This window comes from Cherax quadricarinatus, chromosome 5 (genome assembly GCF_038502225.1).
Source record: "Cherax quadricarinatus isolate ZL_2023a chromosome 5, ASM3850222v1, whole genome shotgun sequence".
In the NCBI taxonomy this organism is placed as follows: Eukaryota; Metazoa; Arthropoda; class Malacostraca; order Decapoda; family Parastacidae; genus Cherax; species Cherax quadricarinatus.
The window spans coordinates 12595796-12615430 of record NC_091296.1 but is presented as its reverse complement, the minus strand read 5'-3'; the positions used below and the strand labels follow the sequence as shown (position 1 = coordinate 12615430).

At 39.7% G+C, this 19635-nt stretch overlaps 1 protein-coding gene across 3 annotated transcripts in view; it reads right to left on the bottom strand.

The window, feature by feature from the left end:
• Window positions 1-19635, bottom strand: part of LOC128684857 (uncharacterized) — a 131562-nt gene that overhangs the window by 33627 nt on the left and 78300 nt on the right. The gene's annotated exons all lie outside the window — the stretch shown is intronic.

The window sequence follows — 19635 nt, the reverse complement described above, 5'->3', positions numbered from 1 at the left end:
GGTGTCTGCAACAGGTTATTTCGGCCAAAAAGCATATGTTGCTATGAGTGATAACCTGTCACTTAAGTCTTAATTAAACTAGAGTAACCAGCGATGAACAACAAAAATCTTAACCGCAACACTGTTCTTAATATTTAAATCAAAACACGACACTGACCTACAGTAATAAAAATAGCCCAGCGTAGGAAACGGAATAAACTGTTTTCATAACTGAAAAAAGGTAAAACACAGGTGCACAGCTATCGTGAATCTCAGCAGCTGTGTCAGGGCTCCGAATTTTAAGAATAAGCAGAACATCAACATAGTCTCAGTACATCGTAGACCATTATTAGGGAGCGAGAGTAGATAAATGGAGAAAGGTGAGGCAGATGGAGGTGATGAGGCGCCCAGTGTTAGGTCAATTATCTGTGTGTGTTGGAGATTAGAACATTGGATTGAAATGGTTATAATCATAATCGTATTTTTTAAGGGGGTGGACCGGTAAGCCAGTGGAAGGCTTTGGTCAGATGACCAAATGCTACAGCTGGGCCATCATATGACTAAAATCCGCGTCAGCGTCAGGAAACACTTGTCCTGTTTCCTGACAAATCTTACCTAATCTAACCTAAGATTAATGTTAGGTATTTTGAGTTTAAGGCCCGAGTCAACATGACTTTTTTGTTAATTATTATATTTACGGAAAACGCTAAACTCATAGGGTCATGTAGCGCCTGGGAACGAGAAGCAATCAGGTTAGATCCAAGGAAGCGGAGCAAAAGTGCAACTACTTGGATCAAGAGACCCTTACCAGGATCAAGGAACCTCTCTTCAGGGGATGGCTTGTGAGGACTCGAAGAAGGATACATAAATTTTGAAAACGACCAACTATCTTTGAACACGAAGAAGCGTTTCACAGTTTTTAAGTAGTGGGGAAAATAATAATAGTAATAAAACATTATATTACAAAACAGGCACTAAACCTGCATTATTCCTACGGTAATAAATGAAGTAAAAGCAACAAAGTCAACAGTCCACCACTGATAAAAACATGTCTGGAGAGACTGATGCCGGCACATCCATGTGACTGTGGAAATTGTTTTTATCGAAAATTTCGTTATTTGAAAGCGGTCTGTGGCGCACACTATGCATTTAATAACTGAACTAATGTTATACTGCGTATAAATATAAATGATCGCCCTGTCTGTATAGCCTCGTGTGATAGGCAGATGCTCAGCTGGTTTCTAGGTGCACGAATCACTGGTAAACATATGAGCAAACACTAGGATATATTTATTAGAAAACGTTTTCTGATATGTCCTAGTGTTTGCTCACGTGTCTTTTAAAACTAATTTGCCGGTATCAATTACCAAGGTTTATACCACTGGCCAACATATATTAGGATTCCAGGAAACTCAGTATGTTTCTTTTTGATAAAGACACTGGCAGAATGGAAACCTTGACTCACACAATGTTTCTGAGGGAGAACAAGTTTTTCTGAAAAAGTTTAGTCTCATGACTTGTACATGTTATCTCAATACAAGTTTCCATTCATCCTTAGTATGTTATCAGCGTGTCTGTTTTGCAGCTTCATTCCCTAGGTTTCGTTCGGGATAACTTAAACAGTACATGTCTCTGGTAAACACGGTAGTACATACCAACCATCCAGAAAGGTACAACGATCTGTTAAATGTTTTGTACTCTGGCAATAGGTCGGTTGAAAGCCAGGAGATACAATCTCTGTGAAAACTGTAGCCTGTTAAATGCTTTGCACTCTTGCAAGCTTCCCGGTCTTTTATTTGTCTCACAAACGCACAAAATGGCAAGTGTAGCGTACAAACTTCTACTTTCATTCAGGAAACATTTATCAGAAATTTCCTGTTTGTCGTTTGATAGCTTTTATTCCTGTAATATTTCTTGTGAAACTTACGGGTCCTGATCTGAGAGCGGGCCGCGGGGGCTATGATCTTCGTAACCATTAACAGATATATATATATATATATATATATATATATATATATATATATATATATATATATATATATATATATATATATATATATATATATAGACAAAACATTCACAAAAATACGATAGAAAGTAAAACAACATAGGTAACTCAGAGCTACATCTCGAATACTTCGTCCAGCTCCCCGGCGGTGGGCCGCGTGCCCAGAATGCTGCAGGCATTTCCTCTCTGGATCGCAACACTGAGTCTCTGAAAGAGGAAGCTGGTCGCCCTGTGGTCCTTGGTTTCTATGATGAGCTTTTCACCCAGCTCTATTAGGAACTTTAGAGCACACTTGCCCCATGCTCCAAGGGTCTCCGACCCTATTGGGATGAAGTTATAGCAAGGGGGAAGGTCTTCATGTTTGCGGATCTTCTGGGTCTCCCTGTGGCTGGCAGCTCCACCCCCTTCCACTACGGAGTTTGGCAAGTAGGTGTCTGCCAATGTGGCGGCACATGTGTAGTCCCAGGCAATCTGCTTTCCATCCTTCATATATATATATATATATATATATATATATATATATATATATATATATATATATATATATATATATATATATACATATATATATATATATAAGTAGTCGATTTTTCCACTGGGGGAGGAACTTCCGGTTGGGCCTTTCCCTGGGCGAGGAACTTCCGGTTTGGGCCTTCCACAGAGCGAGGAACTTCCGGTTGGGCCTTCCACTGAGCGAGGTATCCGGTCTAGGACCAGCAGCTGGAGGGTCACCTTTTCACACCTAGGTGTTACTTCCGGTTTTGACCTTGACCTCGCCCTCGAGACTACCTCACCCTTGACCCCCCCCCCCAACCAATACCCCCACCCACGACTCCCCCTTTGCGACCCCCGTCGCGCCGCGCGCCCGCGCGCCCGCCCGCGCGCCCCGCCCGCGCGCCCCGCCCGCGCCTTCTGCTGCGCCTTCTGCAGCATCGTCCGGATCGCCCCCGCGCCTCGAATTTTTTTTCTTATGATCTCCTTGGATCAAGTTTTTGGATTCCTCCCCTATGGGGTTTTCGATTTTTTTTTGAATTTCATTTTCTTGTGCTCTCCATCTCCTCGGATCAAATTTTTGAGTTTCCCCCTCTCACTTTCACCCCCATCCCAAAATTTCTCAATATTACCAAGTTTTTGGATTCCCCCCTATGGGGGTTTCTCCATCTCCTCGGATCAAGTTTTTTTGGATTCCCCCCTATGGGGGTTTTCGAAATTCTTATGATCTCCTCGGATCCCCCCTCCCACTTTCACCCCCACCCCAAAATTTCTCGGAATCAAAAGTCTCCATCTCCTCGGATCAAGTTTTTTGGATTCCCCCCTATGGGGTTTTCGAAATTCTCCATCTCCTTGAATCAAGGTTTTTTTGGGTACCCCTCCTTTCACCCCCCATCCCCAAATTTTCTCGATAATACAAGTTTTGGATACTCCCCCCTATGGGGTTCTCAATATCAAACTCTCCATCTCCTCGGATCCCCCTCCCACTTTCACCCCCCAACCCCAAAAATTTCTCGACAATACAATTTTTTGGATCCCCCCTATGGGGTTTTCGAAATTCCTCGGATCAAATTTTTGAGGTTCCCCCTCTCACTTTCACCCCAAATTTTCTCGACAATACCATGACTCCATCTCCTTGGATCAAGTTTTTTGGATCCCCCCTATGGGGTTTTCGAAATTCTCCATCTCCTTGGATCAAGTTTTTTGGATGGGGTTTTCGAAATTCTCCAATTCCTCGGATCAAGTTTTTGGAATCCCCCCTCTGGGGGTAAGCATGCTTACTACAGGTCTAAACATCTTCCCCTTATTATTTTAAAATGAACTAAAAGTTTCCTCTCATTAAGTTAAATGAACTAAAAGTTTCCTCTCATTAAGTTAAATGAACTAAAAAAAGCGTTTACTCGGCGGTCAGTGACGTCACGTGTTGACCCAGCACACAGGTTGAATCAGGTCGCTCCTATGTCAGTGACGTCACGCGCACACAGGCTGAATCTTTGTCGATCCTTTTAGTTCATTCAAGTTAATAAGGGGATATAGTACCTACATCATAGGGAAAACATTTTCATCATCAGAAAGACACATTTTTTTCGTTAATACCCACAATTTCTTTACAACACAAGTCTAGACATTTTTTAACTATTTCATCTCAGGTCACTCCCCACGAAGTAACCTCCCAAACCCTCACACTCCAACCATCACCTCACAATTTTCACTCATAACCCCAATTTTTCTCGTTTTAACCCTTTTAGTTCATTAAAGTGGGGCACACATGCATCAGAAAGTCACCACATCGCTTACATCCACTTTTCGTTAAATTCACTACTCACAATTTTACATATTACGAAGTTAAATACGCACTTTTACTTTGAACATCTTCAAAACACTCATAAATCATTTGAATACTCACAAAAACATCATTCGAACACCCCCAAAATCACCTCTGAATACTCCCAGAACACCTTCATAAGTACTCTTGCACATCATTTGAACACCTTCATAAGTACTCTCTTAATCATTTGTACACCTTCAAAAAAAAACCTTTGAATACTCACATAAACACCCTTGAACACCTTCAAAACACCTTTGAATAACCTCAAAACACCTTTGAACACCTTCAAAACACCCTTGATCACCTTCAAAACACCCTTGAACACTCTCAAAAACAACATTTGAACACACTCAAAACACCTTTGAACATTTCCAAAACACTATTTGAGTACTCCCAAATAAGATTTGACATCTCTAATTTATCTGCACTTACACATTTCATTAAATTACAACTCATCCCCTCAGTCTCCAGACTAGGCATTTTCTCGTTTTTACCCTTTTAGTTCATTAAAGTTATTAAGGGGACACAATACATCAGAAAAAAGTCACAAAAACTAACTCAAACACTTTACTTTGAACACCCCCAAAGTACTCTCATAATCATTTGAATACTCACATAAACACCCTTGAACACCTTCAAAACACCTTTGAATATCGTTTTAAACTAATTTCATCACAACCCACTTATATCATCTTTTTTCGGTAACTCTAATTCGACTACACTACCCTCATCAATTACCAACAAATTTTACACGTTTTAACTAATGTCATCACTGTAACCAAGATTTTCACAAAAAAAAAAAAAAACTCTATGACACCTAACACACACGCACACACACACCCCACAACACCCACAATTTTTCTCGTTTTAACCCTTTTAGTTCATTAAAGTTAATAAGGGGACACACTACATCAGAAAAAGTCCCAACAACAACCCACTTATAACATCTTTTTTCGGTATCTCTAGTTCGACAACAACACCCACATCCCACAACACCCACGAACATTTCCAAAACACTATTTGAGTACTCCCAATTACACCACTGATTACTACTAAAACACCACTGAATTCAATCAAAAACACCCTTCAACACCTTCAAACACCCTTGAACACCTTCAAAACACTCTTGAACACTTTTCAAAAACACCTTTGAACATTTCCAATCAACACTGAAACACTTCCAAAAAACACAATTTGAGTACTCCCAATTACACCACTGAATACTACTAAAACACCGCTGAATTCAATCAAAACACCCTTCAACACCTTCAAAACACCTTTGAACACCTTCAAAACACCTTTGACACCTTCAAAAACACCTTTGAACATTTCCAATCAACACTGAAACACTTCCAAAAAAAACACAATTTGAGTACTCCCAATTACACCACTGAATACTACTAAAACACCGCTGAATTCAATCAAAACACCCTTCAACACCTTCAAAACACCTTTGAACACCTTTGAACACCTTCAAAAAAAACAACATTTGAACACACTCAAAACACCTTTGAACACCTTTGAACATTTCCAAACAACACTGAAACACTTCCAAAAACACCATTTGAGTACTCCCAAATACACCACTGAATACTAAAACACCACTGAATACACTCAAAACACCACCAAAATCACCATAAACTAAGATCAACACCCACATCCCACAACACCCACAACCCACAACACCCACATTTTTTTTCTCGTTTTATCTAATTTCATCAGAAAGTCACAACACCCACACCCCCCATTTTTTTCTCGTTTTAACCCTTTTAGTTCATTAAAGTTAATAAGGGGACACACTACATCAGAAAAAGTCCCAACAACAACCCACTTATAACATTTTTTTTCGGTATCTCTAGTTCGACAACAACACCCACAACACCCACATCCCACAACACCCATGAACATTTCCAAAACACTATTTGAGTACTCCCAATTACACCACTGATTACTACTAAAACACCGCTGAATTCAATCAAAACACCCTTCAACACCTTCAAACACCCTTGAACACCTTCAAAACACTCTTGAACACTTTTCAAAAACACCTTTGAACATTTCCAATCAACACTGAAACACTTCCAAAAACACCATTTGAGTACTCCCAATTACACCACTGATTACTACTAAAACACCGCTGAATTCAATCAAAACACCCTTCAACACCTTCAAACACCCTTGAACACACTCAAAACACCCTTCAACACCTTCAAAACACCTTTGAACACCTTCAAAACACCTTTGAACACATTCAAAACACTCTCATAATCATTTGAACACACTCAAAACACCTTTGAATAACCTCAAAACACCTTCGAACACCTTCAAAACACCCTTGAACACCCTTGATCACCTTCAAAAAAAACAACATTTGAACACACTCAAAACACCTTTGAACACCTTTGAACATTTCCAAACAACACTGAAACACTTCCAAAAACACCATTTGAGTACTCCCAAATACACCACTGAATACTAAAACACCACTGAATACACTCAAAACACCACCAAAATCACCATAAACTAAGATCAACACCCACATCCCACAACACCCACAACACCCCACAATTTTTTCTCGTTTTATCTAATTTCATCAGAAAGTCACAACACCCACACCCCCCATTTTTTTCTCGTTTTAACCCTTTTAGTTCATTAAAGTTAATAAGGGGCCACACTACATCAGAAAAAGTCACAAAAACAACCCACTTATAACGTCTTTTCGGTATCTCTAGTTCGACAACAACACCCACATCCCACATCACCCACATCCCACATCCCCCACACACACACACACAGACACACACACACACATCCCTAACCTAGCCTAACCTAACCTAACTTATCCTAACCTAACCTAACCTAACCTAACCTAACCTAACCTAACCTAACTTATCCTAACCTAGCCTAACCTAACCTAACCTTACCTAAATTATCCTAACCTAACCTAACCTAGCCTAACCTAACCTAACTTAACCTAACCTAACCTAACCGAACCTACCCTAACCTAACCTTACCTAACCTAACCTAGCCTAACCTAACCTAACCTAACTTAACCTAACCCAACCTAACCTAACCTAACCTAGCCTAACCTAACTTAACCTAACCTAACCTAACCTACCCTAACCTAACCTAACCTAACCTATCTTAACCTTACCTAACCTAACCTAGCCGAACCTATCCTAACCTAACCTAAAATATATTGGAACACTTCCAAAATACATTAGAGTACTCCAGAATTACTTTGAACGACTCCATTTTTGGATATTTCCAAATTAGTTTTGAAAACTTTATCGTAAAATCGAACATTATTTTCTTGTTGGTAAAACACACTCAATGGTAGAAATATTTACTCGATTTCCGAATAGAAGCACTGTCCTCGCTCTGAGAGACTCATTGTGGGTCACCCCAACACATGGTGTAATGCGCTTCACACCCAAGGTAGAACATAACACCTGCGTCAACTCAGGACAGACAGGCGCCATGTAATGCGGGTAACATCCAAGGTAGAAAATCATCTCTTTCCAGACCAACTGTCTATCCTAACCTAACCTAACCTAACCTAATTCCTAACCTAACCTAACCTCACCTAACCGAACCTAACCTAACTCCATCAATCACCTCTATCCTAACCTAACCTAACCTAACCTAACCCAACCTAACTCCATCAAACACCTCTATCCTAACCTAACCTAACCTATCCTAACCTAACCTAACTCCATCAAACACCTCGAATACTACCTAACTTAACCTAACCTAACCTTACCTAACCTACCGAACCTAACCTAACCTAACCTAACCTATCCTAACCTGTCCCAACCTAACCTAACCTAACCTATCCTAACCTAACCTAACCTAACCTAACTAACTATCCTAAGCTAACCTAACCTAACTTATCCTAACCTAACCTATCCTAACCTAACCTAAACACTGACTAACTTTGAACCAACTCTGAACACCACTGATCTTCTTCAAAAAATGCTCTGCACATCATTTGAACACCTTCAAAAAAAAACACCATCAAACACCTCCGAATACTCCCAAAAAAAACACTACTGATTACTACCAAATCACCACTGAATACTACCAATCACCGTCAAAATCACCAGAAACTAAGTTTAACATCACCATCTAACATCCTTTTTATAGAAATCCCCTCAAATCACTATAACCAAGAACTCCCTCCCCATTTGGCGCATAAAAAAAAAAGCATGAACACAAACCTAATACGCAAACACTTAGTACATGATCACCATCAACTGAAAACATATCTTATACACACACATAATATAAGACAATCACCAACTACAATCACCCATGTTCACTTACCTCAAAATCACTAATATCACAGAAAACAATCATTTTTATAAACATTTCACACACACACACACACAAAAAAAAAATCATATTTGACAATATCTAAGCGCACTCACCTCACTACCACCAACACACGATGTCTCACCTCACAGGACCGACGAGCTCACCTCCAGTGACGTCACACTCCCATTGTGTTACTTGGTGGTTGGTAACATCACACCTAACCCCCCTTGTTTCAACCTGTTGTACCCTACATTATCTAAGAACACTATATCCAAGACGATTACCAGATTTTATGATCCCCAACACCAAGATCACAGAAAACACACATTTTTATAATTATTCACACAAAAATCACGATCACCAATTCCATATCATGTTTACCGTCATCTATCAACACTAATCACCAAGATCACCAAAAAATCTAAGATCATGCATCTCAAAACTACTATGATCACTGAAAACACTTATTTTTTAAACATTCGCACAAAAATAAGACATACACAAAAATACCACAACACTTCCACCAACATCTATAACATAACATGAGCACTATAACATATCACTATCACAAAAAAAAATAATACACAAACACCCACATATTATACATTTCAATTGGAAATTTAAGACATGAGACATACACACCAAATCTAAGACATTCACCTCCAACTAAGACATACACATCACCCTTAAAACTTCCTTCCTTATTCATTCCGCATATCTCCTAGAGCTGTTTTAACCCCGACGGATCCACCACGACGTAGGAGCCAGAGTGTAGTAGGTGGTGTTGGAGTGGTGATGGTTCCTCTGGCTCCTACGTCGTGATGGAACCGTCGGGGTTAAAACAGCTCTAGGAGATATACGGAATGAATAAGGAAGGAAGTTTTAGGGGTGATGTGTATGTCTTAGTTGGAGGTGAATGTCTTAGATTTGGTGTGTATGTCTCATGTCTTAAATTTCCAATTGAAATGTATAATATGTGGGTGTTTGTGTATTATTTTTTTTGTGATAGTGATATGTTATAGTGCTCATGTTATGTTATAGATGTTGGTGGAAGTGTTGTGGTATTTTTGTGTATGTCTTATTTTTGTGCGAATGTTTAAAAAATAAGTGTTTTCAGTGATCATAGTAGTTTTGAGATGCATGATCTTAGATTTTTTGGTGATCTTGGTGATTAGTGTTGATAGATGACGGTAAACATGATATGGAATTGGTGATCGTGATTTTTGTGTGAATAATTATAAAAATGTGTGTTTTCTGTGATCTTGGTGTTGGGGATCATAAAATCTGGTAATCGTCTTGGATATAGTGTTCTTAGATAATGTAGGGTACAACAGGTTGAAACAAGGGGGGTTAGGTGTGATGTTACCAACCACCAAGTAACACAATGGGAGTGTGACGTCACTGGAGGTGAGCTCGTCGGTCCTGTGAGGTGAGACATCGTGTGTTGGTGGTAGTGAGGTGAGTGCGCTTAGATATTGTCAAATATGATTTTTTTTTGTGTGTGTGTGTGTGAAATGTTTATAAAAATGATTGTTTTCTGTGATATTAGTGATTTTGAGGTAAGTGAACATGGGTGATTGTAGTTGGTGATTGTCTTATATTATGTGTGTGTATAAGATATGTTTTCAGTTGATGGTGATCATGTACTAAGTGTTTGCGTATTAGGTTTGTGTTCATGCTTTTTTTTTTATGCGCCAAATGGGGAGGGAGTTCTTGGTTATAGTGATTTGAGGGGATTTCTATAAAAAGGATGTTAGATGGTGATGTTAAACTTAGTTTCTGGTGATTTTGACGGTGATTGGTAGTATTCAGTGGTGATTTGGTAGTAATCAGTAGTGTTTTTTTTTTGGGAGTATTCGGAGGTGTTTGATGGTGTTTTTTTTTGAAGGTGTTCAAATGATGTGCAGAGCATTTTTTGAAGAAGATCAGTGGTGTTCAGAGTTGGTTCAAAGTTAGTCAGTGTTTAGGTTAGGTTAGGATAGGTTAGGTTAGGATAAGTTAGGTTAGGTTAGCTTAGGATAAGTTAGGTTAGGTTAGGTTAGGTTAGGTTAGGATAGGTTAGGTTAGGTTAGGTTGGGACAGGTTAGGATAGGTTAGGTTAGGTTAGGTTAGGTTCGGTAGGTTAGGTAAGGTTAGGTTAGGTTAAGTTAGGTAGTATTCGAGGTGTTTGATGGAGTTAGGTTAGGTTAGGATAGGTTAGGTTAGGTTAGGATAGAGGTGTTTGATGGAGTTAGGTTGGGTTAGGTTAGGTTAGGTTAGGTTAGGATAGAGGTGATTGATGGAGTTAGGTTAGGTTCGGTTAGGTGAGGTTAGGTTAGGTTAGGAATTAGGTTAGGTTAGGTTAGGTTAGGATAGACAGTTGGTCTGGAAAGAGATGATTTTCTACCTTGGATGTTACCCGCATTACATGGCGCCTGTCTGTCCTGAGTTGACGCAGGTGTTATGTTCTACCTTGGGTGTGAAGCGCATTACACCATGTGTTGGGGTGACCCACAATGAGTCTCTCAGAGCGAGGACAGTGCTTCTATTCGGAAATCGAGTAAATATTTCTACCATTGAGTGTGTTTTACCAACAAGAAAATAATGTTCGATTTTACGATAAAGTTTTCAAAACTAATTTGGAAATATCCAAAAATGGAGTCGTTCAAAGTAATTCTGGAGTACTCTAATGTATTTTGGAAGTGTTCCAATATATTTTAGGTTAGGTTAGGATAGGTTCGGCTAGGTTAGGTTAGGTAAGGTTAAGATAGGTTAGGTTAGGTTAGGTTAGGGTAGGTTAGGTTAGGTTAGGTTAAGTTAGGTTAGGCTAGGTTAGGTTAGGTTAGGTTGGGTTAGGTTAAGTTAGGTTAGGTTAGGTTAGGCTAGGTTAGGTTAGGTAAGGTTAGGTTAGGGTAGGTTCGGTTAGGTTAGGTTAGGTTAAGTTAGGTTAGGTTAGGCTAGGTTAGGTTAGGTTAGGATAATTTAGGTAAGGTTAGGTTAGGTTAGGCTAGGTTAGGATAAGTTAGGTTAGGTTAGGTTAGGTTAGGTTAGGTTAGGTTAGGATAAGTTAGGTTAGGTTAGGCTAGGTTAGGGATGTGTGTGTGTGTGTCTGTGTGTGTGTGTGTGGGGGATGTGGGATGTGGGTGATGTGGGATGTGGGTGTTGTTGTCGAACTAGAGATACCGAAAAGACGTTATAAGTGGGTTGTTTTTGTGACTTTTTCTGATGTAGTGTGGCCCCTTATTAACTTTAATGAACTAAAAGGGTTAAAACGAGAAAAAAATGGGGGGTGTGGGTGTTGTGACTTTCTGATGAAATTAGATAAAACGAGAAAAAATTGTGGGTGTTGTGGGTTGTGGGTGTTGTGGGATGTGGGTGTTGATCTTAGTTTATGGTGATTTTGGTGGTGTTTTGAGTGTATTCAGTGGTGTTTTAGTATTCAGTGGTGTATTTGGGAGTACTCAAATGGTGTTTTTGGAAGTGTTTCAGTGTTGTTTGGAAATGTTCAAAGGTGTTCAAAGGTGTTTTGAGTGTGTTCAAATGTTGTTTTTTTTGAAGGTGATCAAGGGTGTTCAAGGGTGTTTTGAAGGTGTTCGAAGGTGTTTTGAGGTTATTCAAAGGTGTTTTGAGTGTGTTCAAATGATTATGAGAGTGTTTTGAATGTGTTCAAAGGTGTTTTGAAGGTGTTCAAAGGTGTTTTGAAGGTGTTGAAGGGTGTTTTGAGTGTGTTCAAGGGTGTTTGAAGGTGTTGAAGGGTGTTTTGATTGAATTCAGCGGTGTTTTAGTAGTAATCAGTGGTGTAATTGGGAGTACTCAAATGGTGTTTTTGGAAGTGTTTCAGTGTTGATTGGAAATGTTCAAAGGTGTTTTTGAAAAGTGTTCAAGAGTGTTTTGAAGGTGTTCAAGGGTGTTTGAAGGTGTTGAAGGGTGTTTTGATTGAATTCAGCGGTGTTTTAGTAGTAATCAGTGGTGTAATTGGGAGTACTCAAATAGTGTTTTGGAAATGTTCATGGGTGTTGTGGGATGTGGGTGTTGTGGGTGTTGTTGTCGAACTAGAGATACCGAAAAAAAAAATGTTATAAGTGGGTTGTTGTTGGGACTTTTTCTGATGTAGTGTGTCCCCTTATTAACTTTAATGAACTAAAAGGGTTAAAACGAGAAAAAAATGGGGGGTGTGGGTGTTGTGACTTTCTGATGAAATTAGATAAAACGAGAAAAAATTGTGGGTGTTGTGGGTTGTGGGTGTTGTGGGATGTGGGTGTTGATCTTAGTTTATGGTGATTTTGGTGGTGTTTTGAGTGTATTCAGTGGTGTTTTAGTATTCAGTGGTGTATTTGGGAGTACTCAAATGGTGTTTTTGGAAGTGTTTCAGTGTTGTTTGGAAATGTTCAAAGGTGTTCAAAGGTGTTTTGAGTGTGTTCAAATGTTGTTTTTTTTGAAGGTGATCAAGGGTGTTCAAGGGTGTTTTGAAGGTGTTCGAAGGTGTTTTGAGGTTATTCAAAGGTGTTTTGAGTGTGTTCAAATGATTATGAGAGTGTTTTGAAGGTGTTTTGAAGGTGTTCAAAGGTGTTTTTGAAGGTGGTGTAGGGTGTTGTGAGTGTGTTCATGGGTGTTTGAAGGTGTTGAAGGGTGTTTTGATTGAATTCAGCGGTGTTTTAGTAGTAATCAGTGGTGTAATTGGGAGTACTCAAATGGTGTTTTTTGGAAGTGTTTCAGTGTTGATTGGAAATGTTCAAAGGTGTTTTTGAAAAGTGTTCAAGAGTGTTTTGAAGGTGTTCAAGGGTGTTTGAAGGTGTTGAAGGGTGTTTTGATTGAATTCAGCGGTGTTTTAGTAGTAATCAGTGGTGTAATTGGGAGTACTCAAATAGTGTTTTGGAAATGTTCATGGGTGTTGTGGGATGTGGGTGTTGTGGGTGTTGTTGTCGAACTAGAGATACCGAAAAAAAATGTTATAAGTGGGTTGTTGTTGGGACTTTTTCTGATGTAGTGTGTCCCCTTATTAACTTTAATGAACTAAAAGGGTTAAAACGAGAAAAAAATGGGGGGTGTGGGTGTTGTGACTTTCTGATGAAATTAGATAAAACGAGAAAAAAAAAATGTGGGTGTTGTGGGTTGTGGGTGTTGTGGGATGTGGGTGTTGATCTTAGTTTATGGTGATTTTGGTGGTGTTTTGAGTGTATTCAGTGGTGTTTTAGTATTCAGTGGTGTATTTGGGAGTACTCAAATGGTGTTTTTGGAAGTGTTTCAGTGTTGTTTGGAAATGTTCAAAGGTGTTCAAAGGTGTTTTGAGTGTGTTCAAATGTTGTTTTTTTTGAAGGTGTTCAAAGGTGTTCAAAGGTGTTTTGAAGGTGTTGAAGGGTGTTTTGATTGAATTCAGCGGTGTTTTAGTAGTATTCAGTGGTGTAATTGGGAGTACTCAAATTGTGTTTTTTTTGGAAGTGTTTCAGTGTTGATTGGAAATGTTCAAAGGTGTTTTTGAAGGTGTCAAAGGTGTTTTGAAGGTGTTCAAAGGTGTTTTGAAGGTGTTGAAGGGTGTTTTGATTGAATTCAGCGGTGTTTTAGTAGTATTCAGTGGTGTAATTGGGAGTACTCAAATTGTGTTTTTTGGAAGTGTTTCAGTGTTGATTGGAAATGTTCAAAGGTGTTTTTGAAAAGTGTTCAAGAGTGTTTTGAAGGTGTTCAAGGGTGTTTGAAGGTGTTGAAGGGTGTTTTTGATTGAATTCAGTGGTGTTTTAGTAGTAATCAGTGGTGTAATTGGGAGTACTCAAATAGTGTTTTGGAAATGTTCGTGGGTGTTGTGGGATGTGGGTGTTGTTGTCGAACTAGAGATACCGAAAAAAGATGTTATAAGTGGGTTGTTGTTGGGACTTTTTCTGATGTAGTGTGTCCCCTTATTAACTTTAATGAACTAAAAGGGTTAAAACGAGAAAAAATTGTGGGTGTTGTGGGTGACTGTGTACTGTGTGAACTAAAAGGGTTAAAACGAGAAAAATGTGGGTTGTGGGTGTCATAGAGTTTTTTTTTTTTTTTTTTTTTTTTTTTTTTTTGTGAAAATCTTGGTTACAGTGATGACATTAGTTAAAACGTGTAAAATTTGTTGGTAATTGATGAGGGTAGTGTAGTCGAATTAGAGTTACCGAAAAAAGATGATATAAGTGGGTTGTGATGAAATTAGTTTAAAACGATATTCAAAGGTGTTTTGAAGGTGTTCAAGGGTGTTTATGTGAGTATTCAAATGATTATGAGAGTACTTTGGGGGTGTTCAAAGTAAAGTGTTTGAGTTAGTTTTTGTGACTTTTTTCTGATGTATTGTGTCCCCTTAATAACTTTAATGAACTAAAAGGGTAAAAACGAGAAAATGCCTAGTCTGGAGACTGAGGGGATGAGTTGTAATTTAATGAAATGTGTAAGTGCAGATAAATTAGAGATGTCAAAATCTTATTTGGGAGTACTCAAATAGTGTTTTGGAAATGTTCAAAGGTGTTTTGAGTGTGTTCAAATGTTGTTTTTGAGAGTGTTCAAGGGTGTTTTGAAGGTGATCAAGGGTGTTTTGAAGGTGTTCAAAGGTGTTTTGAGGTTATTCAAAGGTGTTTTGAAGGTGTTCAAGGGTGTTTATGTGAGTATTCAAAGGTGTTTTTTTGTACAAATGAAGGTGTACAAATGATTAAGAGAGTACTTATGAAGGTGTTCAAATGATGTGCAAGAGTACTTATGAAGGTGTTCTGGGAGTATTCAGAGGTGATTTTGGGGGTGTTCGAATGATGTTTTTGTGAGTATTCAAATGATTTATGAGTGTTTTGAAGATGTTCAAAGTAAAAGTGCGTATTTAACTTCGTAATATGTAAAATTGTGAGTAGTGAATTTAACGAAAAGTGGATGTAAGCGATGTGGTGACTTTCTGATGCATGTGTGTCCCACTTTAATGAACTAAAAGGGTTAAAACGAGAAAAATTGGGGGTTATGAGTGAAAATTGTGAGGTGTTGGTTGGAGTGTGAGGGTTTGGGAGGGTGGGGTATTAACGAAAAAAATGTGTCTTTCTGATGATGAAAATGTTTTCCCTATGATGTAGGTACTATATCCCCTTATTAACTTGAATGAACTAAAAGGATCGACAAAGATTCAACCTGTGTGCGCGTGACGTCACTGACATAGGAACTAAAAGGACCGACCTGATTCAACCTGTGTGCGCGTGACGTCACTGACCGCCGAGTAAACGCTTTTTTTAGTTCATTTAACTTAATGAGAGGAAACTTTTAGTTCATTTAACTTAATGAGAGGAAACTTTTAGTTCATTTTAAAATAATAAGGGGAAGATGTTTAGACCTGTAGTAAGCATGCTTACCCCCAGAGGGGGGATTCCAAAAACTTGATCCGAGGAATTTCGAAAACTCCATCCAAAAAACTTGATCCAAGGAGATGGAGAATTTCGAAAACCCCATAGGGGGGATCCAAAAAACTTGATCCAAGGAGATGGAGTCATGGTATTGTCGAGAAAATTTGGGGTGAAAGTGAGAGGGGGAACCTCAAAAATTTGATCCGAGGAATTTCGAAAACCCCATAGGGGGGGGATCCAAAAAATTGTATTGTCGAGAAATTTTTGGGATTGGGGGGGTGAAAGTGGGAGGGGGATCCGAGGAGATGGAGACTTTGATATTGAGAACCCCATAGGGGGGAGTATCCAAAACTTGTATTATCGAGAAAATTTGGGGATGGGGGGTGAAAGGAGGGGTACCCAAAAAAACTTGATCCGAGGAATTGGAGAATTTCGAAAACCCCATAGGGGGGAATCCAAAAACCTTGATCCGAGGAGATGGAGACTTTTGATTCGAGAAATTTTGGGGTGGGGGTGAAAGTGGGAGGGGGGATCCCATAAGAATTTCGAAAAACCCCATAGGGGGGAATCCAAAAAAACTTGATCCGAGGAGATGGAAAACCCCCATATCCAAAAACTTGGTAGAGAAATTTTGGGATGGGGGTGAAAGTGAGAGGGGGAACCTTAAAAACTTGATCCGAGGAGATGGAGAGCACAAGAAAATGAAATTCAAAAAAAATTCGAAAACCCCATAGGGGGGAATCCAAAAACTTGATCCGAGGAGATCATAAGAAAAAAAAAATTCGAGGCGCGGGGGGCGATCCGGACGACGCTGCAGAAGGCGCAGCAGAAGGCGCGGGCGGGGGCGCGCGGGCGGGGCGCGCGGGCGGGCGCGCGGGCGCGCGGCGCGACGGGGGGTCGCAAAGGGGGAGTCGTGGGTGGGGGTATTGGTTGGGGGGGGGGTCAAGGGTGAGGTAGTCTCGAGGGCGAGGTCAAGGTCAAAACCGGAAGTAACACCTAGGTGTGAAAAGGTGACCCTCCAGCTGCTGGTCCTAGACCGGATACCTCGCTCAGTGGAAGGCCCAACCGGAAGTTCCTCGCTCTGTGGAAGGCCCAAACCGGAAGTTCCTCGCCCAGGGAAAGGCCCAACCGGAAGTTCCTCCCCCAGTGGAAAAATCGACTACTTATATATATATATATATATGGAGGTACCACCTCTGGAACTGGACTGAGGGTCCTCATCAACAGAGAAAAGAATAAACCTACTTCAGGGAAAACTTGAGGTTCTCCCCGAAGCTGTTTGAATATTTTCTTTTCCTACCATCCCCTATATTCTATATTCTATGTCGACTTTATTTAAAGACAAAATACATTGACAAAAATACAATAGGGAGTAGAACAACATAAATCACATCTCAAGAGCCTACATCTCGAATACCTCGTTCAGCTCCCGGCAGTGGGCCGCGTGTCTATAATGCTGCAGGCATTTTTCCTGTGGATCTCGACATTGAGTCTCTGAAAGAGGAAGCTGGCCGCTCTGTGATTCTTAGTTACCGTGACGAGCTTTTCACCCACCTCTTTGAGGAACTTTAGAGCACACTTACCCCATGCTCCAAGGGTCTCTGACCCTTGGAACATGGAAGCGCTAAATCCGTAGGGATCACACGGCGCCTGGGAGAAAGGCAGGAAGTCGGGTTAGATTGACGGAAAGGATAAAGAGGTTAATTTCCCTGGCATCAAAGCAAATCTCTTAAGCAGAGGATAAATAAAAAGTACGAGGAACTGAACGTTATTGACTTTCCACAAAGTAGCATTTTTCAAGTCAGTGATTAGGTTATTAATTAATTTATTAAGTCGGTGACTTAACTGTCTGCTTAGAGCGAAACATTGTGCAGATAAACGCCCGTTCTACATGCTTGTGTCTCTTTCACACTTGAAGTAGAGCTCAGGAGCTACAGTTCAACCCAGGTGCACAGGTTAGTACACAGTCACTTGTTACTGTAACCAGGTCAACTTATAAATGTACTCATCCGCAATATTGTCGACATAACTCATAAAAATATATCGTAGTGTTTATGTTACAAACACAACAGTGGCTGGAACTCTCAACTTTTCCTCTACGACAACAAATAAAACAGAACAAAAACGATAATGCTGCACAAGGTACAAAAACAACACCGTTAGTGGAAGAAAGCAGTTTTTATCTCGCGATTAAACAAGTAAATGTCGAATGTCGCCTAACATTAGGAACACACACAATGATTGTCTTATTAACCATCATCCAATTATGTACACACACACACACACACACATATATATATATATATATATATATATATATATATATATATATATATATATATATATATATATATATATATATATATATTCAAATCCCCAAAAAGAAAATGCTTTCATCATCATTCAACACTCACCACACTCGCACATAATCACTGTTTTTGCAGAGGTGCTCAGAATACAACAGTTTAGAAGCATACACATATAAAGATACACAACATATCCCTCCAAATTGCCAATATCCCAAACCCCTCCTTTAAAGTGCAGGCATTGTACTTCCCATTTCCAGGACTCAAGTCCGACTATATGAAAATAACCGGTTTCCCTGAATCCCTTCACTAAATATTACCCTGCTCACACTCCAACAGATCGTCAGGTCTCAAGTACCATTCGTCTCCATTCACTCCTATCTAACACGCTCACGCACGCTTGCTGGAAGTCCAAGCCCCTTGCCCATAAAACCTCCTTTACCCCCTCTCTCCAACCCTTTCGAGGACGACCCCTACCTCGCCTTCCTTCCCCTATAGATTTATATGCTTTCCATGTCATTCTACTTTGATCCATTCTCTCTAAATGACCAAACCACCTCAACAACCCCTCTTCTGCCCTCTGACTAATACTTTTATTAACTCCACACCTTTTCCTAATTTCCACACTCCGAATTTTCTGCATAATATTTACACCACACATTGCCCTTAGACAGGACATCTCCACTGCCTCCAACCGTCTCCTCGCTGCTGCATTTACCACCCAAGCTTCACACCCATATAAGAGTGTTGGTACTACTATACTTTCATACATTCCCTTCTTTGCCTCCATAGATAACGTTTTTTGACTCCACATATACCTCAATGCACCACTCACCTTTTTTCCCTCATCAATTCTATGATTAACCTCATCCTTCATAAATCCATCCGCCGACACGTCAACTCCCAAGTATCTGAAAACATTTACTTCTTCCATACTCCTCCTCCCCAATTTGATATCCAATTTTTCTTTATCTAAATCATTTGATACCCTCATCACCTTACTCTTTTCTATGTTCACTTTCAACTTTCTACCTTTACACACATTCCCAAACTCATCCACTAACCTTTGCAATTTTTCTTTAGAATCTCCCATAAGCACAGTATCATCAGCAAAAAGTAACTGTGTTAATTCCCATTTTGAATTTGATTCCCCATAATTTAATCCCACCCCTCTCCCGAACACCCTAGCATTTACTTCTTTTACAACCCCATCTATAAATATATTAAACAACCATGGTGACATTACACATCCCTGTCTAAGACCTACTTTTACCGGGAAGTAGTGTCCCTCTCTTCTACACACCCTAACCTGAGCCTCACTATCCTCATAAAAACTCTTTACAGCATTTAGTAACTTACCACCTATTCCATATACTTGCAACATCTGCCACA